The sequence below is a fragment of the Bombina bombina genome, chromosome 4, assembly GCF_027579735.1.
Source record: "Bombina bombina isolate aBomBom1 chromosome 4, aBomBom1.pri, whole genome shotgun sequence".
Taxonomy (NCBI): domain Eukaryota; kingdom Metazoa; phylum Chordata; class Amphibia; order Anura; family Bombinatoridae; genus Bombina; species Bombina bombina.
The window spans coordinates 286,350,483-286,376,597 of record NC_069502.1 but is presented as its reverse complement, the minus strand read 5'-3'; the positions used below and the strand labels follow the sequence as shown (position 1 = coordinate 286,376,597).

Genomic DNA, 26,115 nt, shown 5'->3' with positions numbered 1-26,115 from the left:
AAATATATTTTCTTTCATTCATTAATTCTGGGACTCAACTCCTGATCACTCAGCAAATATCCCTAGAACTCCAAATATATTCTATCCCTCCCACCTCAGTAATTAGCCAGTGTAATCTTTTCCTTTAAGGAGATAGATGAAGAATTGAGGTGGTCCTGATTCTTCCTTGAGAGGGGTCATCATACCGATTTGAGGCCCATTTTTCCCTCTAAGAACTGCTACAGAAAGTCAAAGGGAAGATTGGAGTATAGGGTAGTGACACTATTACCACCGGTGTAGGAGTTAGTCACAAGTCTGCCACATGTTTAGCTTGGACCATTCCCTTAGCCTCCTCCTGCAGAGAAATTGGATTATATACAGCGCCAACATAAAAGATACAAGCTCCCAAAATGAGATCCCTAAAAAAACTAAAAAAATGATTATAGTTATATATAAAGAGGGAGCGCCAAATAGGCTAAAGTATCTATAAGCTAAAATATCTATTTAGACTACGTGGGTAAAATATCAGAATAAATCTGTAAGAAAATCTAGGTATATAGTAAGAAAATCTAGGTATATAGTATGATCAATAGTAAACTGTTAAAATTAACATTAGTTAAAATTAACATTTATTATAAACATACATATAACAGGGTACCCTATAAACAAAAATTGTCATAAAAAACAAAAGTCACAGATGTTAATACAAAACTCAGAGTTAATGTTAAACTCAAAGTGAATGCAAAACTCAGAGTGAGTAAAGTGCTCAATTATAGCAGAAAAAAATGGCCAATGTTTACTGAGTGATATCCTCAAGCCCCAAGACAGAACATAGAGTGATCTGAGATGTCATCGCAGAAAATGCAGCATGTCTGCAGAAAGAACAGGAACTGTTAGCACTTTAACTTTTCAGTGCTGCTCCACTTTAGGCTGTTCTTTTTAAACAGAGCTGTTCTCTGGCTACATTGTATAAGTTTTCCTTAACACAGTGCATCCATATCGAAGTGCTGTTTGAAGACAACAATCAAATATGCAGTAGTACTGCAAAGCAGCAGTGCATTGATTGTTGTCGATTTTTGCAAGCTCGTTTCCTAGCTTTTCACAGTCTGCAAAGCTGTTTTTCTCTGAATGTAAGCTGTTCATATGAGCAATGCACCTTTTTTATTGCTACAGTTCTATGTTAGACTAAGAGAAAAGGAAACAAATTAATTCAAGAGACATTTTACAATTACTTTTTTTGTCTGCAGTTAATTTGCAATGCAATTTTCAACTACTGCACTAGATTATACAACTTTAAATATTGCTTTATTCTCCAGTTAACCAACACATTGCAATTGATCTGGTGCTTTAGTGTAACTGACAAATTTACAATTTTATTTTATTTAAAAATGACCTGCAGAAAGATTTTCACTAAAAAAATCTCATCGCAGAAAGTGAAAAAAAGTTCTGTCTCTGGGTCCTCAAGTATTAAATAACAAGTGTCCAAAAGAGTAGTGTCCAGTGATATGTGATAAATGTCCTTAATGATTATCTCCAATAGTGTCCAAATGAAGTATCCTAATGTTGTGAGTCCCACATAAGTTGTATCCTGTGGTTCCAATTATAAATACTGTTCCAATCAGCCAATAGAATGCAAGCTCAATCCTATTGGCTGATTGCATCAGCCAATATGATTTTTTCTACCTTAATTCCGATTGGCTGATAGAATTCTATTAGCCAATCGGAATCTAAGGGACGCCATCTTGGATGACGTCACTTAAAGGTACCTTCATTCAGTAAGAAGACTCCGGATGAAGAGGATGCTCCGCGTCGGATGTCTTGAAGATGGACCCGCTCCGCGTCGGATGGATGAAGATAGAAGATGCCATCTGGATGAAGATTTCCGCCCATCTGGAGGACCACTTCGCCCGGCTTGGATGAATACTTCTCCCGGCTTTGTTGAGGACTTCGGCCCGGCTTGGATGAAGACTTCTCCTGGTAAGTCGATCTTAAGGGGGTTAGTGTTAGTTTTTTTTAAGGGTGTATTGGGTGGGTTTTATTTTTAGGTTAGGGACTTTGGGCAGCAATAGAGCTAACTGACCTTTTAAGGGCAATGCCCATCCAAATGCCCATTTCAGAGCAATGGGGAGCTTAGGTTTTTTTAGTTAGTATTTTATTTGGGGGGTTGGTTGTGTGGGTGGTGGGTTTTACTGTTGGGGTGGTTGTTTGTATTTTTTTTTCCGGTAAAAGAGCTGATTACTTTGGGGCAATGCCCCGCAAAAGGCCCTTTTAAGGGCTATTGGTAGTTTAGTTTAGGCTAGGGTTTTTTTATTTTGGGGGGGCTTTTTTATTTTAATAGGGCTATTAGATTAGGTGTAATTAGTTTAAATATCTTGTAATTTGTTTATTATTTTCTGTAATGTAGTGTTGTGTTTTTTTTTTTGTTCTTTAGCTAATTTATATTAATTTAGGTAATTGTATTTAATTTAGTTAATTTAGTTAATTATAGTGTAGTGTTAGGTGTTATTGTAACTTAGGTTAGGTTTTATTTTACAGGTAAATTTGTATTTATTTTAGCTAGGTAGTTATTAAATAGTTAATAACTAATAACTATTCTACCTAGTTAAAATAAATACAAACTTGCCTGTAAAATAAAAATAAACCCTAAAATAGCTACAATGTAACTATTAGTTATATTATAGCTAGCTTAGGGTTTATTTTACAGGTAAGTATTTAGTTTTAAATAGGCATTATTTAGTTATTAATAGTAATTTTATTTAGATTTATTGTAATTATATTTAAGTTAGCGGGTGTTAGGGTTAGGGTTAGACTTAGGTTTAGGGGTTAATAACTTTAATATAGTGGCGGCGACGTTGGGGGCGGCAGATTAGGGGTTAATAAATGTAGGTAGGTTGCGGCAACATTGGGGACGGCAGATTAGGGGTTAATAAATAGTATGTAGGTGTCGGCAATGTTGGGGGCAGCAGATTAGGGGTTAATACATATAATGTAAGTGGCGGCGGTGTCCGGAGCAGCAGATTAGAAGTTAATAATTATAATGTAGGTGTCAGAGATGTCGGGGGCAGCAGATTAGGGGTTAATAAGTGTAAGATTAGGGGTGTTTAGACTCGGGGTTCATGTCAGGGTGTTAGGTGTAGACATAACTTTTATTTCCACATAGGAATCAATGGGGTTGCGTTAAGGAGTTTTACGCTGCTTTTTTGCAGGTGTTAGACTTTTTTTCAGCTGGCTCTCCCCGTTGATTCCTATGGGGAAATCGTGCACAAGCACGTATGACCAGCTCACCGCTGACTTAAGCAGCGCTGGTATTGGAGTGCGGTAATGAGCAAAATTTTGCTCAACGCTCACTTCTTGTCTTTTAACGACTGGTTTCTGAAAACTCGTAATACCAGCGCTGTAGGTAAGTGAGCGGTGAGACAAAACTGCTCGTTAGCACCGCATAGCCTCTAACGCAAAACTCGTAATCTAGGCCATTGTATCTATTGGGATTATATATCTATTAGTATGCTCGAGTCTTAAGCAATGTTATAAACAATTGTGTGTCAACATATGACATTTATACGTAAAATGAATTTGCAAACAATTGGCACAGAAATATTTATAGTAATTAATAGATAAAAAATGTAATTAATGACATTGGCAATCTTAAAACCATCTTAAAAAAGAGACAATAGAAACATTAGTAGGAGCAATTATTATATGATAAAAGCATTAATAGGAGCAATTAATATATGATTAAAACCAACGGAAATAAGAGTATCGATGACTGATTTTGCAGTGTACATGTTAAGAATGATACTCAATTGTAAAAGTTTATTCACTTGTGAAAAAATCTTGCTTACAGTTCTTAAAAGACATTTATAAAAAGACATTTCTTTTATAAAAGTTTCTTATAAAATTCTTATAAAAAATTCTTATAAAAAAATTCTATAAGTAAAAGCTATGAATGATGGAAAACCTCAATATTGGCATTAAGACCTTGTGGATATACACAATCTATATAAAAAATCAATTTCGCTTCAGCTTACAATAGTTTTTTACCATAATCCCCTCCTCTCCAAGGTTTTGGTACTTTACAAATGCCTATATATTTGAGACTAGTGTTTTTGCCTCCATGCTTTTCTTGAAAGTGTTCATATTATGGGACATCGTCCCTATTGTGTTTGATGGCTAATAGATGCTTCCTAATTCTATCTTTAACGCTGCGTGTGGTCTTTCCTACATATTGGAGGCCGCAGCCAAACTCACTTAGGTAGATGAACCCTTTGTCTTGGCAGCGAATAATATCTTTAATTTTAAAAACCTCTTTGCTGTTATTAGATTTATACGTATCACTTTTAATCCCATGTTGGCACGCCTTACACCATCCACAGGGGAAGAACCCTTTCATTCTCTCCCCTTTAATATTAGTATCAAATTTTCATATTTTCGATAGATAAATTTAGGGGCATTGCTTAATTTCTCACCCAACACATTATCTTGTTTCAATAAGTACCAGTTGTTTTTAACAATGCGTTCAATCAAAATGCGGTTCTTTGGAATCAAGGGTTAATATCCCCTGAGGGAAGTTATTGAACAGGGGGGACTTTAATCATGTTTGTTATGTGATTCTGTCTGTGAATGTTTAGTGATGCTTGGGCTCGTGGCTATTTCGGAACATACCGGCCTTTTCTTTGGCCTGCACAGTGCACCTTGTGACCGGGCGTGGTTACGTTTTCTGTTCTCCATTTCCGTATTACTGACTGTGTGGCAACGGAGTGAGTCTGTTTCGCTAGTTGTCTGGGTCATAGGAGGTGGTGAGTGCCCCAGCCATTGGGGGTGTTAGGTGCCGTTTATTTTTAATCCATAATTTCAATCACCAAGTTATGGAGGATTCTGATTTTGGGTAAACAGATGTCTCTGATTCAGATTCTACTTCTTGCGAAGAATATGAAATGGCACGGGTAATCCATGCCCATCAGTTCTGTTTTGAATGCCGCTTTAGAGTGCTCTTTTCTCCCGAATCGGGGAACTTAGAGTCTGCAGAGCCATCTGCCTCTGAGGATTCCATATCCCACGGGTTGCGCACCCTGGATCCTTCTTTTGCTATGCAAGCAGGTGTCCCAAATGCCATTACCCCTTCTCCGGAAGGCAGCTTGTTTCCTCCAGAAGTTACTGCACGGTTTCGTACGGCCATATCTATGGCGTTGGCACATTTACATATTCCTGGAAGATACTGTCCATGTTCTGCTAACCAGGGCTCGTCAGGCGTGGGATCGTCTGGATCAGATCAGCCCTCTGGGGAAGCGGTTTCCTCTGAGGCTTCAGGGGTCCAACCCTCGGGGCCGGGGTAATCAGTTCCCCCACTGGAGGTAAGTCTTGCCTTTCGTTATAGACTGGCGCGCCTTCATGTCCTTCTGAGACATGCTTTGGCAGTGCTGGAGGATTCCAGTTCTAATGGTTCGTTAGATCCTCTGTCTTCTGTTTCGGACGGCAAGCTGGGTTAGGCGCACGGGGATGAAGTCAATATCCTTGTTGTCTCCATTTTTCTTTTTGTGGGGTATCTTATTCCAGTCCTGAGCTTTGGAAGAATTGGGCCTCTGATTGACTGGTCCTGTTAGTGTGTCCATTCTTCTTGGGCATTCACCTGTGGGTGCTGCCTTCATTTACTTTGATCCGGTTAGGATGTATTTAATTTAATTTTGAGAAGCTTATGTCTATTATAGTTTTTCCTTTTGGAAAACATTTCTTTCTTTCATGTAATTAGCAAGAGTCCATGAGCTAGTGACGTATGGGATATACATTCCTACCAGGAGGGGCAAAGTTTCCCAAACCTTAAAATGCCTATAAATACACCCCTCACCACACCCACAATTCAGTTTTACAAACTTTGCCTCCGATGGAGGTGGTGAAGTAAGTTTGTGCTAGATTCTACGTTGATATGCGCTCCGCAGCAAGTTGGAGCCCGGTTTTCCTCTCAGCGTGCAGTGAATGTCAGAGGGATGTGAGGAGAGTATTGCCTATTTGAATGCAGTGATCTCCTTCTACGGGGTCTATTTCATAGGTTCTCTGTTATCGGTCGTAGAGATTCATCTCTTACCTCCCTTTTCAGATCGACGATATACTCTTATATATACCATTACCTCTGCTGATTCTCGTTTCAGTACTGGTTTGGCTTTCTACAAACATGTAGATGAGTGTCCTGGGGTAAGTAAATCTTATTTTCTGTGACACTCTAAGCTATGGTTGGGCACTTTGTTTATAAAGTTCTAAATATATGTATTCAAACATTTATTTGCCTTGACTCAGAATGTTCAACTTTCCTTATTTTTCAGACAGTCAGTTTCATATTTGGGATAATGCATTTGAATTAATCATTTTTTCTTACCTTCAAAAATTTGACTCTTTTTTTCCTGTGGGCTGTTAGGCTCGCGGGGGCTGAAAATGCTTCATTTTATTGCGTCATTCTTGGCGCTGACTTTTTTGGCGTAAAAATTCTTTTCCGTTTCCGGCGTCATACGTGTCGCCGGAAGTTGCGTCATTTTTTGACGTTATTTTGCGCCAAAAATGTCGGCGTTCCGGATGTGGCGTCATTTTTGGCGCCAAAAGCATTTAGGCGCCAAATAATGTGGGCGTCTTATTTGGTGCTAAAAAAATAAGGGCGTCGCTTTTGTCTCCACATTATTTAAGTCTTTTTTTTTTTCAGTGCTTCTGGTTGCTAGAAGCTTGTTCTTTGGCATTTTTTCCCATTCCTGAAACTGTCATTTAAGGAATTTGATCAATTTTGCTTTATATGTTGTTTTTTCTCTTACATATTGCAAGATGTCTCACGTTGCATCTGAGTCAGAAGATACTACAGGAAAATCGCTGTCTACTGCTGGAGCTACCAAGCTAAGTGTATCTGCTATAATTTTTGGTATCTGTTTCTCCAGCTGTTGTTTGTATTGCATGTCATGACAAACTTATTAATGCAGATAAAATTTCCTTTAGTACTGTTACATTACCTGTTGCTGTTCCGTCAACATCTAATTTTCAGAGTGTTCCTGATAAACATAAGAGATTTTATTTTTTAAATCCATTAAGAAGGCTATGTCTGTTATTTCTCCTTCTAGTTTACATAAAAGTCTTTTAAAACTTCTCTTTTTTCAGATGAATTTTTAAATGAACATCATCATTCTGATACTGATAATGGTTCTTCTGGTTCAGAGGTTTCTGTCTCAGAGGTTAATGCTGATAAATCTTTGTATTTGTTCAAGATGGAATTTATTCGTTCTTTATTTAAAGAAGTATTAATTGCATTAGAAATAGAGGATTCTGGTCCTCTTGATTCTAAATCTAAACGTTTAAATAAGGTTTTTAAATCTCCTGTAGTTATTCCAGAAGTGTTTAATCTCCCTGATGCTATTTCTGAAGTAATTTCCAGGGAATGGAATAATTTGGGTAATTCTTTTACTCCTTCTAAACGTTTAAGCAATTATATCCTGTGCCATCTGACAGATTAGAGTTTTTTTGGGACAAAATCCCTAAGGTTATGGGGCTGTCTCTACTCCTGCTAAATGTGCTACTATTCCTACGGCAGATAGTAATTTATTTAAGGATCCTTTAGATAGGAAAATTGAATCCTTTCTAAGAAAAGCTTACTTATGTTCAGGTAATCTTCTTAGACTTGCTATATTTTTAGCGGATGTTGCTGCAGCTTCAACTTTTTGGTTAGAAGCTTTAGCGCAACAAGTAACAGATCATAATTTTATAGCATTATTATTATTCTATAACATGCTAATAATTTTATTGGTGATACCATCTTTTGATATCATTAGAGTTGATGTCAGGTATATGTCTCTAGCTATTTTAGCTAGAAAAACTTTATGGATTAAACTTGGAATACTGATATGTCTTCTAAGTCAACTTTGCTTTCCTTTTCTTTCCAGGGTAATAAATTATTATTTCAACTGTTTCTGGAAGGAAGGGAACTTTTTTACCAAAGGATAAAAAATCTAAGGTAAATTTAGGTCTAATAATCATTTCGTTCCTTTCCTCACAATAAGGAACAAAAGCCTGATCCTTCATTCTCAGGAGCGGTATCAGTTTGGAAACTATTTCCAGTTTGGAATATATCCAAGCCTTTTAGAAAACCTATAGCCAGCTCCTAAGTACCCATGAAGGTGCGGACCTTATTCCAGCTCAGCTGGTATGGGGCAGATTACGTTTTCTTCAAAGAAATTTTGATCAATTCCGTTCTCAATTTCTGGTTTCAGAACATTGTTTCAGAAAGGTACAGAATTGGCTTCAGTTAAGGCCTCCTGCTAAGAGATTTTTTTCTTTCCCGTGTCCCAGTTAACACAGCAAAGGCTCAGCATTTCTGAAATGTGTTTCAGATCTAGAGTTGGCTGGAGTAATTATGCCAGTTCCAGTTCTGGAACAGGGGCTGGGGTTTTATTTTATCTCTTCATTGTACCAAAGAAGGTCAATTCCTTCAGACCAGTTCCGGATCTATCAATATTGAATCGTTATGTAAGGATACCAACATTCAAGATGGTTACTGTAGGACTGTCCTGCCTTTTGTTTAGCAAGGGCATTATATGTCTACAATAGATTTACAGGATGTGTATCTACATATTCCGATTCATCCAGATCACTTTTAGTGTCTGAGATTCTCTTTTTAGACAAGCATTACCAGTTTTGTGGCTCTACCGTTTGGCCTAGCCTCAGTTCCAAGAATTTTTTTCAAAGGTTCTCGGTGCCCTTCTTTCTGTAATCAGAGAACAGGGTTTTTTGGTATTTCCTTATTGGACAATATCTGGGTACTTGCTCAGTCTTCTCATTTTCGAAGAATCTCATACGAATCGTCTTGTGTTGTTTCTTCAAGTTCATGGTTGGAGGATCAATTTACCAATCAGTTCATTGATTCCTCAGACAAGTGTAACCTTTTTAGGTTTCTAGAATAGATTCAGTGTCTATGACTCTGTCCTTGTCAGACAAGAGAAGTTTAACATTGATATCAGCTTGTCAAAACCTTCAGTCACAATCATTCCCTTTGGTAGCCTTATGCATGGAAATTTTAGGTCTTAGGACTGCCGCATCAGATGCGATCTCCTTTGCTCGTTTTCACATGCGACCTCTTCAGCTCTGTATGCTGAACCAATGGTGCAGGGATTACTCAAAGATATCTCAATTAATATCTTTAAACCGATTATACGACACTCTCTGACATGGTGGGCAGATCACCATCGTTTAGTTCAGGGGGCTTTTTTGTTCTTCCGACCTGGACTATAATCTCAACAGATGCAAGTCTTACAGGTTGGGGAGCTGTGTGGGGGTATCTGACGGCACAAGGGGTTTGGGAATCTCAGGAGGTGAGATTTCCGATCAATATTTTGGAACTCCGTGCAATTTCAGAGCTCTTCAGTCTTGGCCTCTTCTGAAGTGAGAGTTGTTCATTTGTTTTTAGATAGACAATGTCACAACTGTGGCATTCATCAATCATCAAGGAGGGACTCACAGTCCTCTGGCTATGAAAGAAGTATCTCGAATTTTGGTTTGGGCGGAATCCAGCTCCTGTCTAATCTCTGCGGTTCATATCCCAGGTATGGACAATTGGAAAGCGGATTATCTCAGTCGCCAAACGTTGCACCTGGGCGAATGGTCTTCACCCAGAGGTATTTCCTCAGATTGTTCAAATGTGGGAACTCTCAGAAATAGATCTGATGGCTTCTCATCTAAACAAGAAACTTCCCTGGTATCTGTCCGGATCCAGGGATCCTCGGGCGGAGGCAGTGGATGCATTATCTCTTCCTTATAAGTGTCATCCTGCCTATATCTTTCCGCCTCTAGTTCTTCTTCCAAGGGTATTCTCTAATATTCTAAAGGAATGCTCGTTTGTCCTGCTGGTAGCTCCAGCATGGCCTCACAGGTTTTGGTATGCGGATCTTGTCCGGATGGCCTCTTGCCAGCTGTGGACTCTTCCGTTAAGACCAGTCTTTCTGTCTCAAGGTTCTTTTTTCCATCAGGATCTCAAAACCTTAATTTTAAGGTGTGGAGTTTGAACGCTTGATTCTTGGTCAAAGAGGTTTCTCTGACTCTGTGATTGATACTATGTGACAGGCTCGTAAATCTGTATCTAGAGAGATATATTATAGAGTCTGGAAGACTTATATTTCTTCAGGATGGTTTAGATAAAGGTTTGTCCGCAAGTTTCTTGAAAGACAAATCTCTGCTCTTTCTGTTCTTTTTCACAGAAGGATTGCTAATCTTCCTGATATTCATTGTTTTGTACAAGCTTTGGTTCGTATAAAACCTGTCATTAAGTCAATTTCTCCTCTTTGGAGTTTGAATTTGGTTCTGGGGGCTCTTCAAGCTTCTCCTTTTGAACCCATGCATTCTTTGGTCGTTATATTACTTTCTTGGAAAGTTTTGTTTCTTTTGGCCATCTCTTCTGCCAGAAGAGTCTCTGAATTATCTACTCTTTTTTGTGAGTCTCCTTTTCTGATTTTGCATCAGGATAAGGCGGTGCTGCGAACTTCTTTTGAATTTTTTACCTAAGGTTGTGAATTCTAACAACATTAGTAGAGAAATTGTGGTTCCTTCATTATGTCCTAATCCTATGAATTCTAAGGAGAAATCATTGCATTCTTTGGATGCTGTTAGAGCTTTGTAATATTATGTTGAAGCTACTAAGTCTTTCCGAAAGACTTCTAGTCTATTTGTCATCTTTTCCGGTTCTAGAAAAGACCAGAAAGCTTCTGCCATTTCTTTGGCATCTTGGTTGAAATCTTTATTTCATCATGCCTATGTTGAGTCGGGTAACACTCCGCCTCAAAGGATTACAGCTCATTCTACTAGGTCAGTTTCTACTTCCTGGGCGTTTAAGAATGAAGCTTCGGTTGATCAGATTTGCAAAACAGCAACTTGGTCCTCTTTGCATACTTTTACTAAATTCTACCATTTTGATGTGTTTTCTTCTTCTGAAGCAGTTTTTGGTAGAAACGTACTTCAGGCAGTGGTTTCAGTTTGAATCTTCTGCTTCTCTAGTGACTCTTGTGTGGAAAGATCCACATCTTGGGTAATCATTATCCCATACGTCACTAGCTCATGGACTCTTGCTAATTACATGAAAGAAAACATAATTTATGTAAGAACTTACCTGATAAATTCATTTCTTTCATATTAGCAAGAGTCCATGAGGCCCGCCCTTTTTTGTGGTGGTTTTGATTTTTTTGTATAAAGCACAATTATTCCAATTCCTTATTTTATATGCTTTCGCACTTTTTTCTTATCACCCCACTTCTTGGCTATTCGTTAAACTGAATTGTGGGTGTGGTGAGGGGTGTATTTATAGGCATTTTAAGGTTTGGGAAACTTTGCCCCTCCTGGTAGGAATGTATATCCCATACGTCACTAGCTCATGGACTCTTGCTAATATGAAAGAAATGAATTTATCAGGTAAGTTCTTACATAAATTATGTTTTTCTGGAATTTGATACATGCGATTTCCACAGAAGTTTGATATTTTGTATTAGGACATTGTTATGTCTATTGTTTGTTTATCCCTACTAGGGATTCGACTTTTCTGTGGATTTGGACAGTTCCGTGGTGCCCTACTATCAGGCTGGTCCTGGTTGGGCACTAGTTTTTCTGTTCCTGGATGTCTATATAAACCACGTGGTGCCCGTTATCACTGGCTGGCCCAGTTGGGGTGCCGAGTTTGCTCACTCTCTGGTGAGGAGTTGTTTTTTTTTTCTCTTGATTTTATATGTTATAGGAGGCCTTTTGCTCTTAGACGTTAGGCTGGTCCTCTTTTTTTCCTTTGGGTGGGGCATCAGAGGGGATTGGGTTCAGTCCTCAATGTCCTGTTCCTGATTGTTGGCGGAGGTCAGATCCTGCTAAGGCTTACTCTGGGGGTTCCTGAGGTTTTCTTCCTGATAGGTTGCAAGTTCAGATGACTCTTTGGATATCCGTGGTACCCGGTTAGGTGGCGATTCTCGTCTCCTCTTTTGGTATTCTTTTTTTTTTTGGATTATCTGTTGTGAATCCTTGTCAACTATACCTCTTCCTTATGGGATAGAGGTTGATGTGCCGCTTTTTTCCCCTCCATTGGGGCTGGGTTTCTGGTCATCTGTTTTCTGGAAGTTTGGGTTTTTGGACCTTTGTTTCCCCCTTCAATATCTCGGCTGCTTCCATATTTTTGAAGCTCTGGAGATTGCGTCATCTCTTTTTCCTGCGGTTGCCCCTGCTTGGCGTTTAGGTTGCCTACGGCCTTTCCACCCTGAATGTGCCCGATCTCGTCTTATCTCGGGAGATAAGCAGAGTCGGGCATGGTTAGTATTTGGAATACTCGTTCACTCGTAAAGTCCTTGAGCTGTAGGGGTTTTCCGGGATATTGATCCTGAGAGGATTTTTGGAGACTATTAATCTTCTCGATCTAGATTTCTAGGTTCTGAGCGCTGTTCTCCTTAGTACTTAAAACTTGTTGTCCCTGGAGCATTTAGGGGTCAAGCTCCCTGTATCTGGGTTACTTACGTGAACGTTCTGTGTTCAAGGTCCTTTGGATGCGGCTGTGCTTGTATCTCCTATGGTGCAAGTTCTTCTCCTGATGTGGTAACCCGTGGGTTCCTCAGGGTTTATTAGTTTGAAGTCGGCTCTGGGATCCGGGTGTTCAGTTTTATGGCCCTGATCCTTGTCTTTGACAGGATGTTTTGGGGGTTTTCTGTGTCCTGATCTCTTAGATGGATCTGGACGGCCGGTTTTCCGTGTTCCAGAATGTCTTCTTGTATCTTTGGCAGGGTTTTCTTCTTTTAACTGAGAATTGGAATTCTTCTGGGCCGGCTATGGTGGCTGGATGGTTCCTGTCAATCGGTATTGTCCTTTTGACTTCAGTCTACAGCTTTACACTCCATGCCTTTGGGTGGGTGAGCGGTTATGTTTGCGTTTCCCCTCCTTTTGGGGAAGACTGGGCATACCACAGTATCCGCTTGGGGCCCCCGGAGGTCCTTCGATTCCTCTTTTCAGGGGGTCCTCCCTGTCTTGTGTGCAGGATGTTATGTGACGGGTTGGATTCTGGTGGCATGCCGTTTCTGTAGTCTCAGTATGGGGTTTCCCTTTTTGGGAGTGCCCCTTCTATTGGGAAGGGAGCTGTGTCTGAGTTCTGGAACCCGAGCTCATCCTTGGGGGTCTGGATCCCCTCCTTCTCATTCCTGAGGGTCTTGGTGGTTCGGGGAACTTTTCATTCCCTTGTCCTTTTCCTCTGGTAGAATCCTGGTGCAGATTCCTAGCATTGCTTAGCTAGTGTTGACGGTTCGCGTTCACTGAGACCTCTTTGCAGAGGGAAGCCTGTGGCTTCACCTGGAGTATACTTAGATATTATGGTGCTGTTTTTAGCCGTTCCTGGTGGTGGTTTTATTCCTTTGTCGCTCTATCCTGAGTGCGGGTTTGCACCCTATGTATGGAATGGGGTCTATCTTGTCCCTCTCGGTTTCCAAAATTGGGGCGTTACTAGGGGTCTGGGATTTTTCCTCCCCTATCTCTGCTTGGTCGGTAGGGTTCGTTCTCTATGTGGTTTTTGTCTGGTTGCAACCGTGGTTGCGCTCTGGGAGTTATGTTCGGGGTTCTTTATTGGACTATTGTATCTGAGTTCTTCTTCTTCCCTTTTGGGAGAATGGGGAGGTCCCCCCTTCCCTCGGGTCGAGAGAGCATTTCTGTGTGGACTCGGAGCCTGCAGGACTTTTTCTACTCAGAGGCCTTTGTGCTCAGTGGAGTCTAGTGATTCTGGGAGGTCTCTAGCAAGGGCCTTGTTGGTCGTAACTGATTGGCAGTTACTTGGTCCTTTCCATTTTTGTTTGGTCCTTCTGCTTCTGATGAAGCAGTTTTTTTTGTTGGGCTTTGGGTGATTTCAGTCTGTGTTGCCGTCAGAAGGGGCCGCCTCTTGTACCCGCCCGTTTTGCATTCAGTGTCCTCTATAGCTTGGGTATTGTTTTCCCAAAAGTAATAAATGCAGCTGTGGACTCTCCCAGTTTAAGAAGAAAAACTTAAATTATGCTTACCTGATAATTTTCTTTTCTTCTAACAGGGAGAGTCCACAGCTCCCCGCCCGCGTTTTTATCTATGGGGCGACCGTATTTTTTATTCTTCTGGCACCTTTATCACCCTGGTATTTAGCCTACTGTTCCTTGTTCCCTTGGCAGAATGACTGGGGGATGAGGGAAGTGGGGGAGGTATTTAAGCCTTTGGCTGGGGTGTCTTTGCCTCCTCCTGGTGGCCAGGTTCTGTATTTCCCAAAAGTAATGAATGCAGCTGTGGACTCTCCCCGTCAGAAGAAAAGAAAATTATCAGGTAAGCATAATTTAAGTTTTTTATAGCATTAGCACTGTTCAAGGCAGGAGTGCTATTTCTTTAAGTTCCTCTGCACGCTCCTTTCCCCCCTGCAGCTTTGTTTTACAAAGCACGCTACTGCGCTGCACTGCCGATTTGGAGTAGCCCACTTTTAGTGTTTTAAACTTATTTCCATGTGGAGCGTGTTACTTTTGTTAGGAGATACATTTTTGGCAGCGCTATAATTAATTTTAATTTCCCACGCTTCTAGCCCGCCTACACGATGACAACGCTAATGATGTAAGGTAGTTTAGTACAGTTGGATCTTAGCTCCTGCACGGCATCTCTTTTTCATTATTCCCAAATATTGCCAAGAGTTATTTCTATTATCGTTTGGGGTGAAGATAAAAGTATTATAATTTTAACTGTGGGATTTATTCCTTTCATATAGGTGGTTAGAGTCCACAATCGATTACTCTTGGGAATTACTCTTCCCTACCACTAAGAGGAGGCAAAGATTCACAAACCCCAAAAACTCTTTAAAACCCCTCCCACCTCACCAGTACCTCAGTCTTGTCTTTACCTCCAATGGAGGTGGTTGAAAAATGAAGACGTGCATTTAAATCTTCAGTAAGAGGGGTTCTCAGATCGAGTTGAGACCTGTTTACCCTCAGAGTACAGTGTTTGTCAGAGGGATGTTTTTGGAATATTGGAAGTGGGGATTTAGGGCTCCATGTACTAAGCCGTCAATTCATCCGTCATTTTAGACGCGGATAAACTCGCCGTTACTCGCCGCGGGCGAAATGGTGTCCGCTGTCACTATGTACTAATAATCCCCCAATAAATAGACAAGTCTAGCCCGCCGCGAGCAGTGGCGGATTATTGATAAATTTGACGTCTCGCTCGCCGCGACTAAGCTGATGTACTTTTAACTTTCAGTTGAATTGTCTGGCCAATTATTAACACGTGACATGCAAGGTGTCACGAACATCATAGTAGTCGCGGGAATAGAATTTTGCTCCTATAAAAGTTCAACTTATCTAAACAACTTTATTATTGTTCTAAATTTTTTGAAGAGTGATAACAGCGTTATTTTTGTAATATTTATTTACAATTTGGATATGGCTTCATCTGGATCTGATAATATATAAATATTAATATAAAAATAATTATAAAGATTGACAACTATACAATACAAATTTAAAATATAGATTACTCTTTAATTACAGTCGACAAATTTGGCGCAATTTATGTACATGGAAATGAGAGACAAATTAGACGCCAGTTATGCTGTACAATGCTGATATTACTGCCTTTTATATATGTCTAGACTGGCGTCTAGATTGACTTTCCTATTGTTTTGTACCTTGCCCGCCACCTAAAAGGTGGCGAGGCAAAAATAACGAGGTGGGAGCGGAAATTGTAGCGAGCGGACAAATAGATTTTTTAGTACATTCGTTTTTGGCGAGTTGGTGGTCAAATGTGTCTAATTACAGTGAAAAATGGAGCGGTAGCGAGGTTTGGCGGATAAGTACGCTCGCAATTTTAAAGATGCGAGTTTTAACATAATTGACGGCTTTGTACATATCAGTTTGCGAATTTTGACGCGAGATTTGTTGCGGGTAGCTCGCTGACTGCTTAGTACATGGAGCCCTTAGTCACAAACCTTGGGGGTCGCAGGGACTTTTCCTCTGCCTGTTGGTTCGTAAATATACTCCTATTCCAGTTCCTCTGCTGTTATATTTCAACACTGGTCTTGGTTTCCTCCAGTAGCAGAGTGCCTTTGGGTAAGTACTATATATTTTTTCTACTTGGCACTCGATAAGCCGTTTAGGTTATCACTATATATATATTTTTTATATATGTGCATAGTCTTGGACAGTTAAATATATGTTATTTGATATTTCCCCTTTTGAAGTGTTAATATGTTTATTTTTATTTGCGTACATTTTTTGATGCTTCAGCATTTTCACGTGCATATTTTGATGCAAGCTAGTTTTTTTTCCCATGTGTGTACATTTTTTAATGCACGTTGACGCACGCCAGCTTTTGGGTCTGCATGTGTCGGCGTCACAGTGTGCATATATATTAGATATAGTGTGCTTTTTATATTCCATTATATATGACATAAGTTTGATGCGCGCTTACCTTTACAAGTGTGTTGTCTGGATGCAAGATGTACTTGTCTTGTATTAGGGATTTTTCAAATTGCAAGTTTTTAATAGTTTTTTTCGTAAGGGGTGTCTCCCTTTCTTCAAGATCTCTTTTAATGTTTTCTGCATTTAACTTCAATATTCGATTTCGTTTTTTTGCAGTTATGGAGTCTTATAATTCTTTACCTAATCTAAGTCTTTGAAGCTGGGTCAATTGAACATTTTACAACCATTAATAAAAAATGTTATTGTTAAATGCTAAGGTATATTCCTTCGGCAATCTTATGCAATAAATGTATTAATGTTTTAATGTATTCTGCCCATTACTACTACTGCTCTTGCTTTAAAGGGTATTATTGCCCCTTGTGCTTGTTCCTTACAGGAAGAATATACTTCTTTCTCCTGAAATTATGAATTTCATTTCAACAACCGTGCTGAAATTATGGTAGCCATGCCTCTTTCAATGAAGCGTAAAAGGTCAATCCAGAATTTAATTTCTTTTATATGCCTGTTAAAGGGACACTAAACCCATATTTCTTCTTTAATGATTCAGATAGAGCATGCAATTTTAAGAAACGTTCTAATTTACTCCTATTACCAATTTTTCTTTGTTCTCATATTTATTTAAAAAGCAGGAATGTAAAGCTTAAAGGGACAGTCTAGTCCAAAATAAACTTTGATTATTCAGATAGGACATGTCATTTTAAACAATTTCCAATTTACTTTTATCACCAATTTTGCTTTGTTGTCTTGGCATTCTTAGTTGAAAGTTAACCTAGGTAGGCTCATATGCTAATGTTTTAGACCTTGAAGGCTACCTCTTATCTGAATGCATTTTGACAGTTTTTCACCACTAGAGGGCATTAGTTCATGTTTGTCATATAGATAACATTGTGCTCACGCATGTGGAGTTACCTAGGAGCCAACACTGATTAGCTAAAATGCAAGTCTGTCAAAAGAACTGAATTAAGGGGGCAGTTTGCAGAAGCTAAGATACAGGGTAATCACAGAGGTAAACATTGTATTAATATAACTGTGTTATATTATGCAAAACTGGGTAATAGGTCATAAAGGGATTATCTATCTTTTTAAACAATAACAATTCTGGTGTAGACTGTCCCTTTAAGAGCTGGCCGTTTTTGGTTAAGAAGCTGGGTTATGCTTGCTTATTGGTTTGCTAAATGTAGCCACCAATAAGCAAGCTTTATTATGGTGATGAATCTAAAATGGGCTGGCTCCTAAGCTTTAAATTCCTGCTTTTTAAATAAAGATAGCAAGAGAATGAAGAAAAATTGATAATAGGAGTCAATTAGAAAATTGTTTAAAATTGCATGCTCTATCTGAATCATGAAATAAAAATGTGGGTTTAGTATCCCTTTAAGGTTAAAGGGACAGTATTCACCAATTTTCATATAACTGCATGTAATAGAGACTACTATAAAGAAGAATATGCACAGATAAAAATCCAGTATAAAACCTTTTTTAAAAACGTACTAAGGCCTAGATTTAGAGTTTGGCGGTAGCCGTGAAAACCAGCGTTAGAGGCTCCTAATTCTGGTTTTAGGCTACTGCCGGTATTTGGAGTCAGTCAGGAAAGGGTCTAACGCTCACTTTTCAGCCGGGACTTTTCCATACCGCAGATCCCCTTACGTCAATTGCGTATCCTATCTTTTCAATGGGATCTTTCTAACTCCGGTATTTAGAGTCGTGGCTGAAGTGAGCGTTAGAATTCTAACGACAAAACTCCAGCCGCAGAAAAAAGTCAGTAGTTAAGAGCTTTCTGGGCTAACGCCGGTTTATAAAGCTCTTAACTACTGTGCTCTAAAGTACACTAACACCCATAAACTACCTATGTACCCCTAAACCGAGGTCCCCCCACATCGCCGCCACTCGATTAATTTTTTTTAACCAATAATCTGCCGACCGCCACCTACGTTATACTTATGTACCCCTAATCTGCTGCCCCTAACACCGCCGACCCCTATATTATATTTATTAACCCCTAACCTGCCCCCCACAACGTCGCCGCCAGCTACCTACAATAATTAACCCCTAATCTGCCGACCGCAAAGAGCCGCCACCTACATTATAGCTATGTACCCCTAATCTGCTGCCCCTAACACCGCCGACCCCTATATTATATTTATTAACCCCTAATCTGCCCCCCTCAACGTCGCCTCCACCTGCCTACACTTATTAACCCCTAATCTGCCGAGCGGATCTCACCGCTACTATAATAAAGTTATTAACCCCTAATCCGCCTCACTCCCGCCTCAATAACCCTATAATAAATAGTATTAACCCCTAATCTGCCCTCCCTAACATCGCCGACACCTAACTTCAATTATTAACCCCTAATCTGCCGACCGAATCTCGCCGCTATTCTAATAAATGGATTAACCCCTAAAGCTAAGTCTAACCCTAACACTAACACCCCCCTAAGTTAAATATAATTTAAATCTAACGAAATAAATTAACTCTTATTAAATAAATTATTCCTATTTAAAGCTAAATACTTACCTGTAAAATAAACCCTAATATATCTACAATATAAATTATATTTATATTATAGCTATTTTAGGATTTATATTTATTTTACAGGTAACTTTGTATTTATTTTAACCAGGTACAATAGCTATTAAATAGTTAAGAACTATTTAATAGCTAAAATAGTTAAAATAATTACAAAATTACCTGTAAAATAAATCCTAACCTAAGTTACAATTAAACCTAACACTACACTATCAATAAATTAATTAAATACAATTTCTACAAATAAATACAATGAAATAAACTAACTAAAAAAGAACTAAGTTACAAAAAATAAAAAAATATTTACAAACATCAGAAAAATATTACAATTTTAAACTAATTACACCTACTCTAAGCCCCCTAATAAAATAACAAAGACCCCCAAAATAAAAAAATGCCCTACCCTATTCTAAATTACTAAAGTTCAAAGCTCTTTTACCTTACCAGCATTGAACAGGGCCCTTTGCGGGGCATGCCCCAAAGAATTCAGCTCTTTTGCCTGTAAAAAAAAACATACAATACCCCCCCCCACATTACAACCCACCACCCACATACCCCTAATCTAAACCAAACCCCCCTAACACTAAGCCCCTGAAGATCTTCCTACCTTGTCTTCACCATGCCAGGTATCACCGATCGTTCCAGGCTCAGAAATCTTCATCTAAGCCCAAGCGGGGGCTAGACATCCATCATCCAACAGCTGAAGAAGTCCAGAAGAGGCTCCAAAGTCTTCATCCTATCCGGGAAGAAGAGTAGATCTGGACCGGCAACCATCTTCTTCCAAGCGGCATCTTCTATCTTCATCCGATGAGGACCGGCTCCATCGTGAAAACCTCCACCGCCGACGCATCTTCTTCTTCCGACGAATGACGGTTCCTTTAAGGGACGTCATCCAAGATGGCGTCCCTCGAATTCCGATTGGCTGATAGGATTCTATCAGCCAATCGGAATTAAGGTAGGAAAATTCTGATTGGCTGATGGAATCAGCCAATCAGAATCAAGTTCAATCCGATTGGCTGATCCGATCAGCCAATCAGATTGAGCTCGCATTCTATTGGCTGATCGGAACAGCCAATAGAATGCGAGCTCAATCTGATTGGCTGATTGAATCAGCCAATCGGATTGAACTTGATTCTGATTGGCTGATTCCATCAGCCAATCAGAATTTTACTACCTTAATTCCGATTGGCTGATAGAATCCTATCAGCCAATCGGAATTCGAGGGACGCCATCTTGGATGACGTCCCTTAAAGAAACCGTCATTCGTCGGGAAGTCGTCGGAAGAGGAAGATGGGTCCGCGGTGGAGGTCTTCAAGATGGAGCCGGTCCTCATCGGATGAAGATAGAAGATGCCGCTTGGAAGAAGATGGTTGCCGGTCCGGATCTACTCTTCTTCCCGGATAGGATGAAGACTTTGGAGCCTCTTCTGGACTTCTTCAGCCGTCGGATGATGGATGTCTAGCCCCCGCTTGGGCTTAGATGAAGATTTCGGAGCCTGGAACGATCAGTGATACCTGGCATGGTGAAGACAAGGTAGGAAGATCTTCAGGGGCTTAGTGTTAGGTTTATTTAAGGTTGGTTTGGGTTAGATTAGGGGTATGTGGGTGGTGGATTGTAATGTTGGGGGGGGTATTGTATGTTTTTTTTTACAGGCAAAAGAGCTGAATTCTTTGGGGCATGCCCCGCAAAGGGCCCTGTTCAGGGCTGGTAAGGTAAAAGAGCTTTGAACTTTAGTAATTTAGAATAGGGTAGGGCATTTTTTATTTTGGGGGTCTTTGTTATTTTATTAGGGGGCTTAGAGTAGGTGTAATTAGTTTAAAATTGTTGTAATATTTTTCTGATGTTCGTAAATATTTTTTTATTTTTTGTAACTTAGTTCTTTTTTATTTTTTGTACTTTAGTTAGTTTATTTCATTGTATTTATTTGTAGATATTGTATTTAATTAATTTATTGATAGTGTAGTGTTGGTTTTAATTGTAACTTAGGTTAGGATTTATTTTACAGGTAATTTTGTAATTATTTTAACTATTTTAGCTATTAAATAGTTCTTAACTATTTAATAGCTATTGTACCTGGTTAAAATAAATACAAAGTTACCTGTAAAATAAATATAAATCTTAAAATAGCTATAATATAATTATAATTTATATTGTAGCTATATTAGGATTTATTTTACAGGTAAGTATTTAGCTTTAAATAGGAATAATTTATTTAATAAGAGTTAATTAATTTCGTTAGATTTAAATTATATTTAAGTTAGGGGGGTGTTAGTGTTAGGGTTAGACTTAGCTTTAGGGGTTAATACATTTATTAGAATAGCGGTGAGCTCCAGTCGGCAGATTAGGGGTTAATGTTTGAAGTTAGGTGTCGGCGATGTTAGGGAGGGCAGATTAGGGGTTAATACTATTTATTATAGGGTTAGTGATGCGGATTAGGGGTTAATAACTTAATTATAATAGCGGAGCGGTCCGGTCGGCAGATTAGGGGTTAATAAGTGGAGGCGACGTTGTGGGGGGCAGATTAGGGGTTAATAAATATAATATAGGGGTCGGCGGTGTTAGGGACAGCAGATTAGGGGTACATAGGGATAATGTAAGTATCAGCGGTTTACGGAGCGGCAGATTAGGGGTTAATAATAATATGCATGGGTCAGCGATAGCGGGGGCGGCAGATTAGGGGTTAATAAGTGTAAGGTTAGGGGTCTTTAGACTCTGGGTACATGTTAGAGTGTTAGGTGCAGACGTAGGAAGTGTTTCCCCATAGGAAACAATGGGGCTGCGTTAGGAGCTGAACGCGGCTTTTTTGCAGGTGTTAGGTTTTTTTTCAGCACAAACAGCCCCATTGTTTCCTATGGGGGAATCGTGCACGAGCACGTTTTTGAAGCTGGCCGCGTCCGTAAGCAACTCTGGTATCAAGAGTTGAAGTTGCGTTAAATATGCTCTACGCTCCTTTTTTGGAGCCTAACGCAGCCATTCTGTGGACTCTCAATACCAGAGTTATTTAAAAGGTGCGGGGGGAAAAAAGCCAGCGTTAGCTACGCGGGTCGTTACCGACAAAACTCTAAATCTAGCCGTTAGAATCTCCCAGTTAAGGATTTAGTTTCTCGTGGAACAAAGGTGTTCCTTAGATCCCATCATTTTCTGTTATTTCTCATGGACTCCACAGCTTGGGTATTAGTACCCAGGGGGTAATGGATTTCATGGTGGTGAGAGTCCACAACACCCCATCCTGTTTTTCTGGGTTGTTTTTATTCTTTTTTGCTCACATTATTTTTCCCCTGCTCCTATTTTGTTGACTCTTATACTTTCCCTTTCTATTTGTGCTCCTCTTATTCTCTTACTGTAAAGATCCCTGAATAATTTATTTCCCTCTGCATACAATACTGAATCTTATGTGGTGTACTATCTTGTGTTATCACTTCATGTGTCTGCAGTAGGAGCATACTGGAACTGTCTGGTATCTTAGATCCTTTATAGGGTAGATTTGCAGATTTTGCAATACATTTAAAGTGTTTAATGTGAAAACTTGTTTCTAGTGTACTCCAGCACAGCTTTGCAACACTTGCTTGGATCACCTGACTCATGCCAATCACAAAAAAATGTTTTGCTTTTGCTTCTAAAGAAGTCTGTCCTCTCTCTGTTTAAACTGTACAAGGGAGTTAGTCAGATTTTGCTCCAGGATTCAAAGATTTTGAGCGTTCTACTGTTTCTGAATTGTTGGTGGCAATGCCTCCTCCAAGTAAGCACAAAAGATCTAAGTCTGACGTATCCTTCTGGGGATTTGTCTTCCCCTTCTGGCTCACAAAATATTAAAGGGACATAAAACAGGTTGAGATATGTGCATGAGTTCACAGCTTCTAGGCATGCTCCATCAGATAATCCCTATGCACTTTAGCATTCTACCAAAACTACAATAGATATAGATACAGCCATAGAAGGAAATGTGTGGGGGGATTTAGAGCTTTACCATTCAGAAACTAAAAAGAAAGGGTTAATGGCAAGGCACTGCAGTATAAATTTGCAGGTAAAGTAATAAAGTACATATTATATTGCGTCTCTTTCCCAACTTGTTTTATGTCCCTTTAAATTGAAAAATATTTGCAAGGATTTAGATTCTGACTCCTTAGATCATTCTTCTGAGGATGAATATATTTCTGATGATCAGGGATCCAGCCCTGAACAAGACTCACATTCTTACTTTTTTATGTTCAAGCTGGAACACATTTGTACTCTGCAAAAAGAAATTTTATGTACGCTAAGAGTTCAGGATCTTAAGCCAAATTAGGAAAAGTCAGTTAAGCAATTGGATCTAATTTTCAAACCCTAAAGCTATTGCGTTTTTTCCAGTAACTGAGTCAATTACTGAGATAATTACTAAAGGGTCACTGAACCCAATTTTTTGCTTTCGTGATTCAGATAGAGCATGCAATTTTAAGCAACTTTCTAATTTACTCCTATTATCAAATTTTCTTCATTCTCTTGCTATCTTTATTTGAAATGCAAGAATGTAAGTTTAGATGCCGGCCCACTTTTGGTGAACAACCTGGGTTGTTCTTGCTGATTGGTGGATAAATTCATCCACCAATGAACAAGTGCTGTTCAGAGTTCTGAATTATTTTTCAAATAAAGATAGCAAGAGAACAAAGAAAAATTTATAATATGAGTAAATTAGAAAGTTGCTTAAAATTGCCTTCTCTATCTGAATCACGAAAGAAAAAAATTGGGTTCAGTGTCCCTTAAGGAATGGTCTAGGCCTGGTGTTCCTTATAATCCAGCTTCACAATTTAAGAGTATGTTTCCATTACCATCCTCCTAACTATTCCCAAAGTAGACAGAGCTATTTCCACCTTGGCTAAAGGAACTACTATTCCCTAAAAGGATAGTACTTCATTTAAGGATCCCATGGACAGGCAATTTGAATCTTTTGACAAAAAGGCCTTTCAACAAGGCCTTTCTTATTCATACCAGCTGTTAGTATTGCATGTTTTGCATCAGCCTCTTACTTTGTGTTACAACAGTTTTTCTGGGTATTGAACATTGTTTTCCAGGGGTACAGAATAAGTTTCAGATCAAGGCCTCCTAGAGGAAGGTTTCTACTGTCCAACATTCCAAAGAATCCAGAAAAGGCTCAAGCTTTATTAATTTCTCGCGACCACATAAGGGCCAGAAGGCCACAGCTGTTACTTTGGCTTCTTGGTTAAAAGTCTTAAAAGGATACTGAACCTAAATTGTTTCTTTCATGATTCAGATAGAGCATGCAATTTTAAGCAACTTTCTAATTTACTCCTATTATTAATTTTTCTTCGTTCTTGTGCTATCTTTATTTAAAAAAGAAGACATCTAAGCTAAGAAGTCAGCCAATTTTTGGTGCAGGCTATGGACAGCACTTGTTTATTGGTCGGTGAATTTATCCACCAATCAGCAAGAACAACCCAGGTTGTTCACCAAAAATGGACCGGCTTCTAAACTTACATTCTTGCTTATCAAATAAAGATAAAGAGAATGAAGAAAATTTGATAATAGGAGTAAATTAGAAAGTTGCTTAAAATTGCATGCTGTATCTGAATCACGATAGAAAAAAATTGGGTTCAGTGTCCCTTTAATTTGCAAGCCTTACTTGGAGGCGGAAAAAGCTTCCCTCTAAATGCACAAATGCATTACGGCTCATTCTACCAGATCAGTTTCTACTTCCTGGAGTATTGAACAAATCTGCAAGGCAGCAACATGGTAATCCTTTAATACCTTTAATAAATTTTACCATTTTGATGCTTTTGCTTCTTCAGAAGGGGCTTTTGGTAGGAAAGTTCTCCAGGCTGCAGTGTCTGGAAATTAGGTGCCTGTCTTTTCAAAATTTTATCCCACCTTTATTACTCGTGGTATTAGTTCCTAGAAGAACTTCACAAACTCCCCTTTTCCTCTTTCTGACTATCACCTCCTCACTTGTAACATCACTTCCCTCCCTACAACTTTCCCTCCTGCTACCCCTCACACCAAACTTCACAGAAGAATCAAGTCATTAGATCAGCAACAGCTCGCTAGCTCTCGAACCTCTCCTCTCTTCCATCCCCTCCTTTTCCTGCCCTGATGAATCTATCTGCCACTACAACTCCACCCTTACATCGGTCGTTGACAATCTCGCCCCATCTACCATAGCTTGGAAATTATACACTCATCCTCAGCCCTGGCATACTTCTCTGACATGGTACCTCTGCAGATTTCAGCACTGGTATATTTTCCTCATCTCTTAAACATGCACTGGTCACACCTATCCTCAAAAAACCTTCTCTCGATCCAACCTCCCCATCCAACTACCGCCCTATTTTTTTCCCTACTCCCTCTTGCCTCAAAGCTTCTTGAAAAGCTAGTATATGCACATATATCCCATTTCCTTACACTAAACTCCCTCCTTGAACCATTGCATACTGGATTTCGCCCCCTACACTCCACAGAGACAGCAATTGTTAAGGTTACCAACGACCTACTTACAGCAAATCCAAAGGCTACTTCTCTCTACTTATCCTCCTTGATCCGTCTGCAGCCTTTGATACTGTCGACCACCCTCTTTTGCTCCAAACCCTCCATTCCTTCAACATCTGCGACACAGCTCTCTCATGGTTCTCCTTCTATCTGTCTAACCATACTTTTAGTGTAGCCTTCTCTGGGACATCCTCTGCCCCGTTACCTATTTCTGTTGGGGTACCGCAAGGCTCTGTCTTCTGTCCCCTCCTCTTCTCAAGCTACACGTCCTTATTAGGTTCCTTAATAAAGTCCCACAGGTTTTATTATCATTTGTATGCCGATGACACCCAAATCTACCTCTCTGCACCAGAACTATCTCCTTCCTTGCTAACCCGTGTCACCAACTGTCTCTCTCATATCTCATCTTGGATGTCCTCTCACTACCTCAAGCTAAATCTCTCCAAAACTGAGCTCCTTATTTTCCTCCCTTCTTCCAAAATCTCCATCCCCCATTTCTCTATAACTTTTGATCTCCATCATTACCTCAACCCCACATGCTCGATGTCTTGGGTTCACACTTGACTCAAACCTATGTTTCACTCCTCACATTCAGTCCTTGGCTAAAGCCTGCCGCTTCCACCTTAAAAACATCTCTAAAATTAGACATACAAGGCACAACTAAGATTTTAATCCACTCTCTCATCCTTTC

The 26,115-nt window shown here is 39.5% G+C and overlaps 1 protein-coding gene across 2 annotated transcripts in view; it reads left to right on the top strand.

The window, feature by feature from the left end:
- HPS3 (HPS3 biogenesis of lysosomal organelles complex 2 subunit 1) overlaps positions 1-26,115 on the top strand; it is a 178,374-nt gene that overhangs the window by 55,896 nt on the left and 96,363 nt on the right. The gene's annotated exons all lie outside the window — the stretch shown is intronic.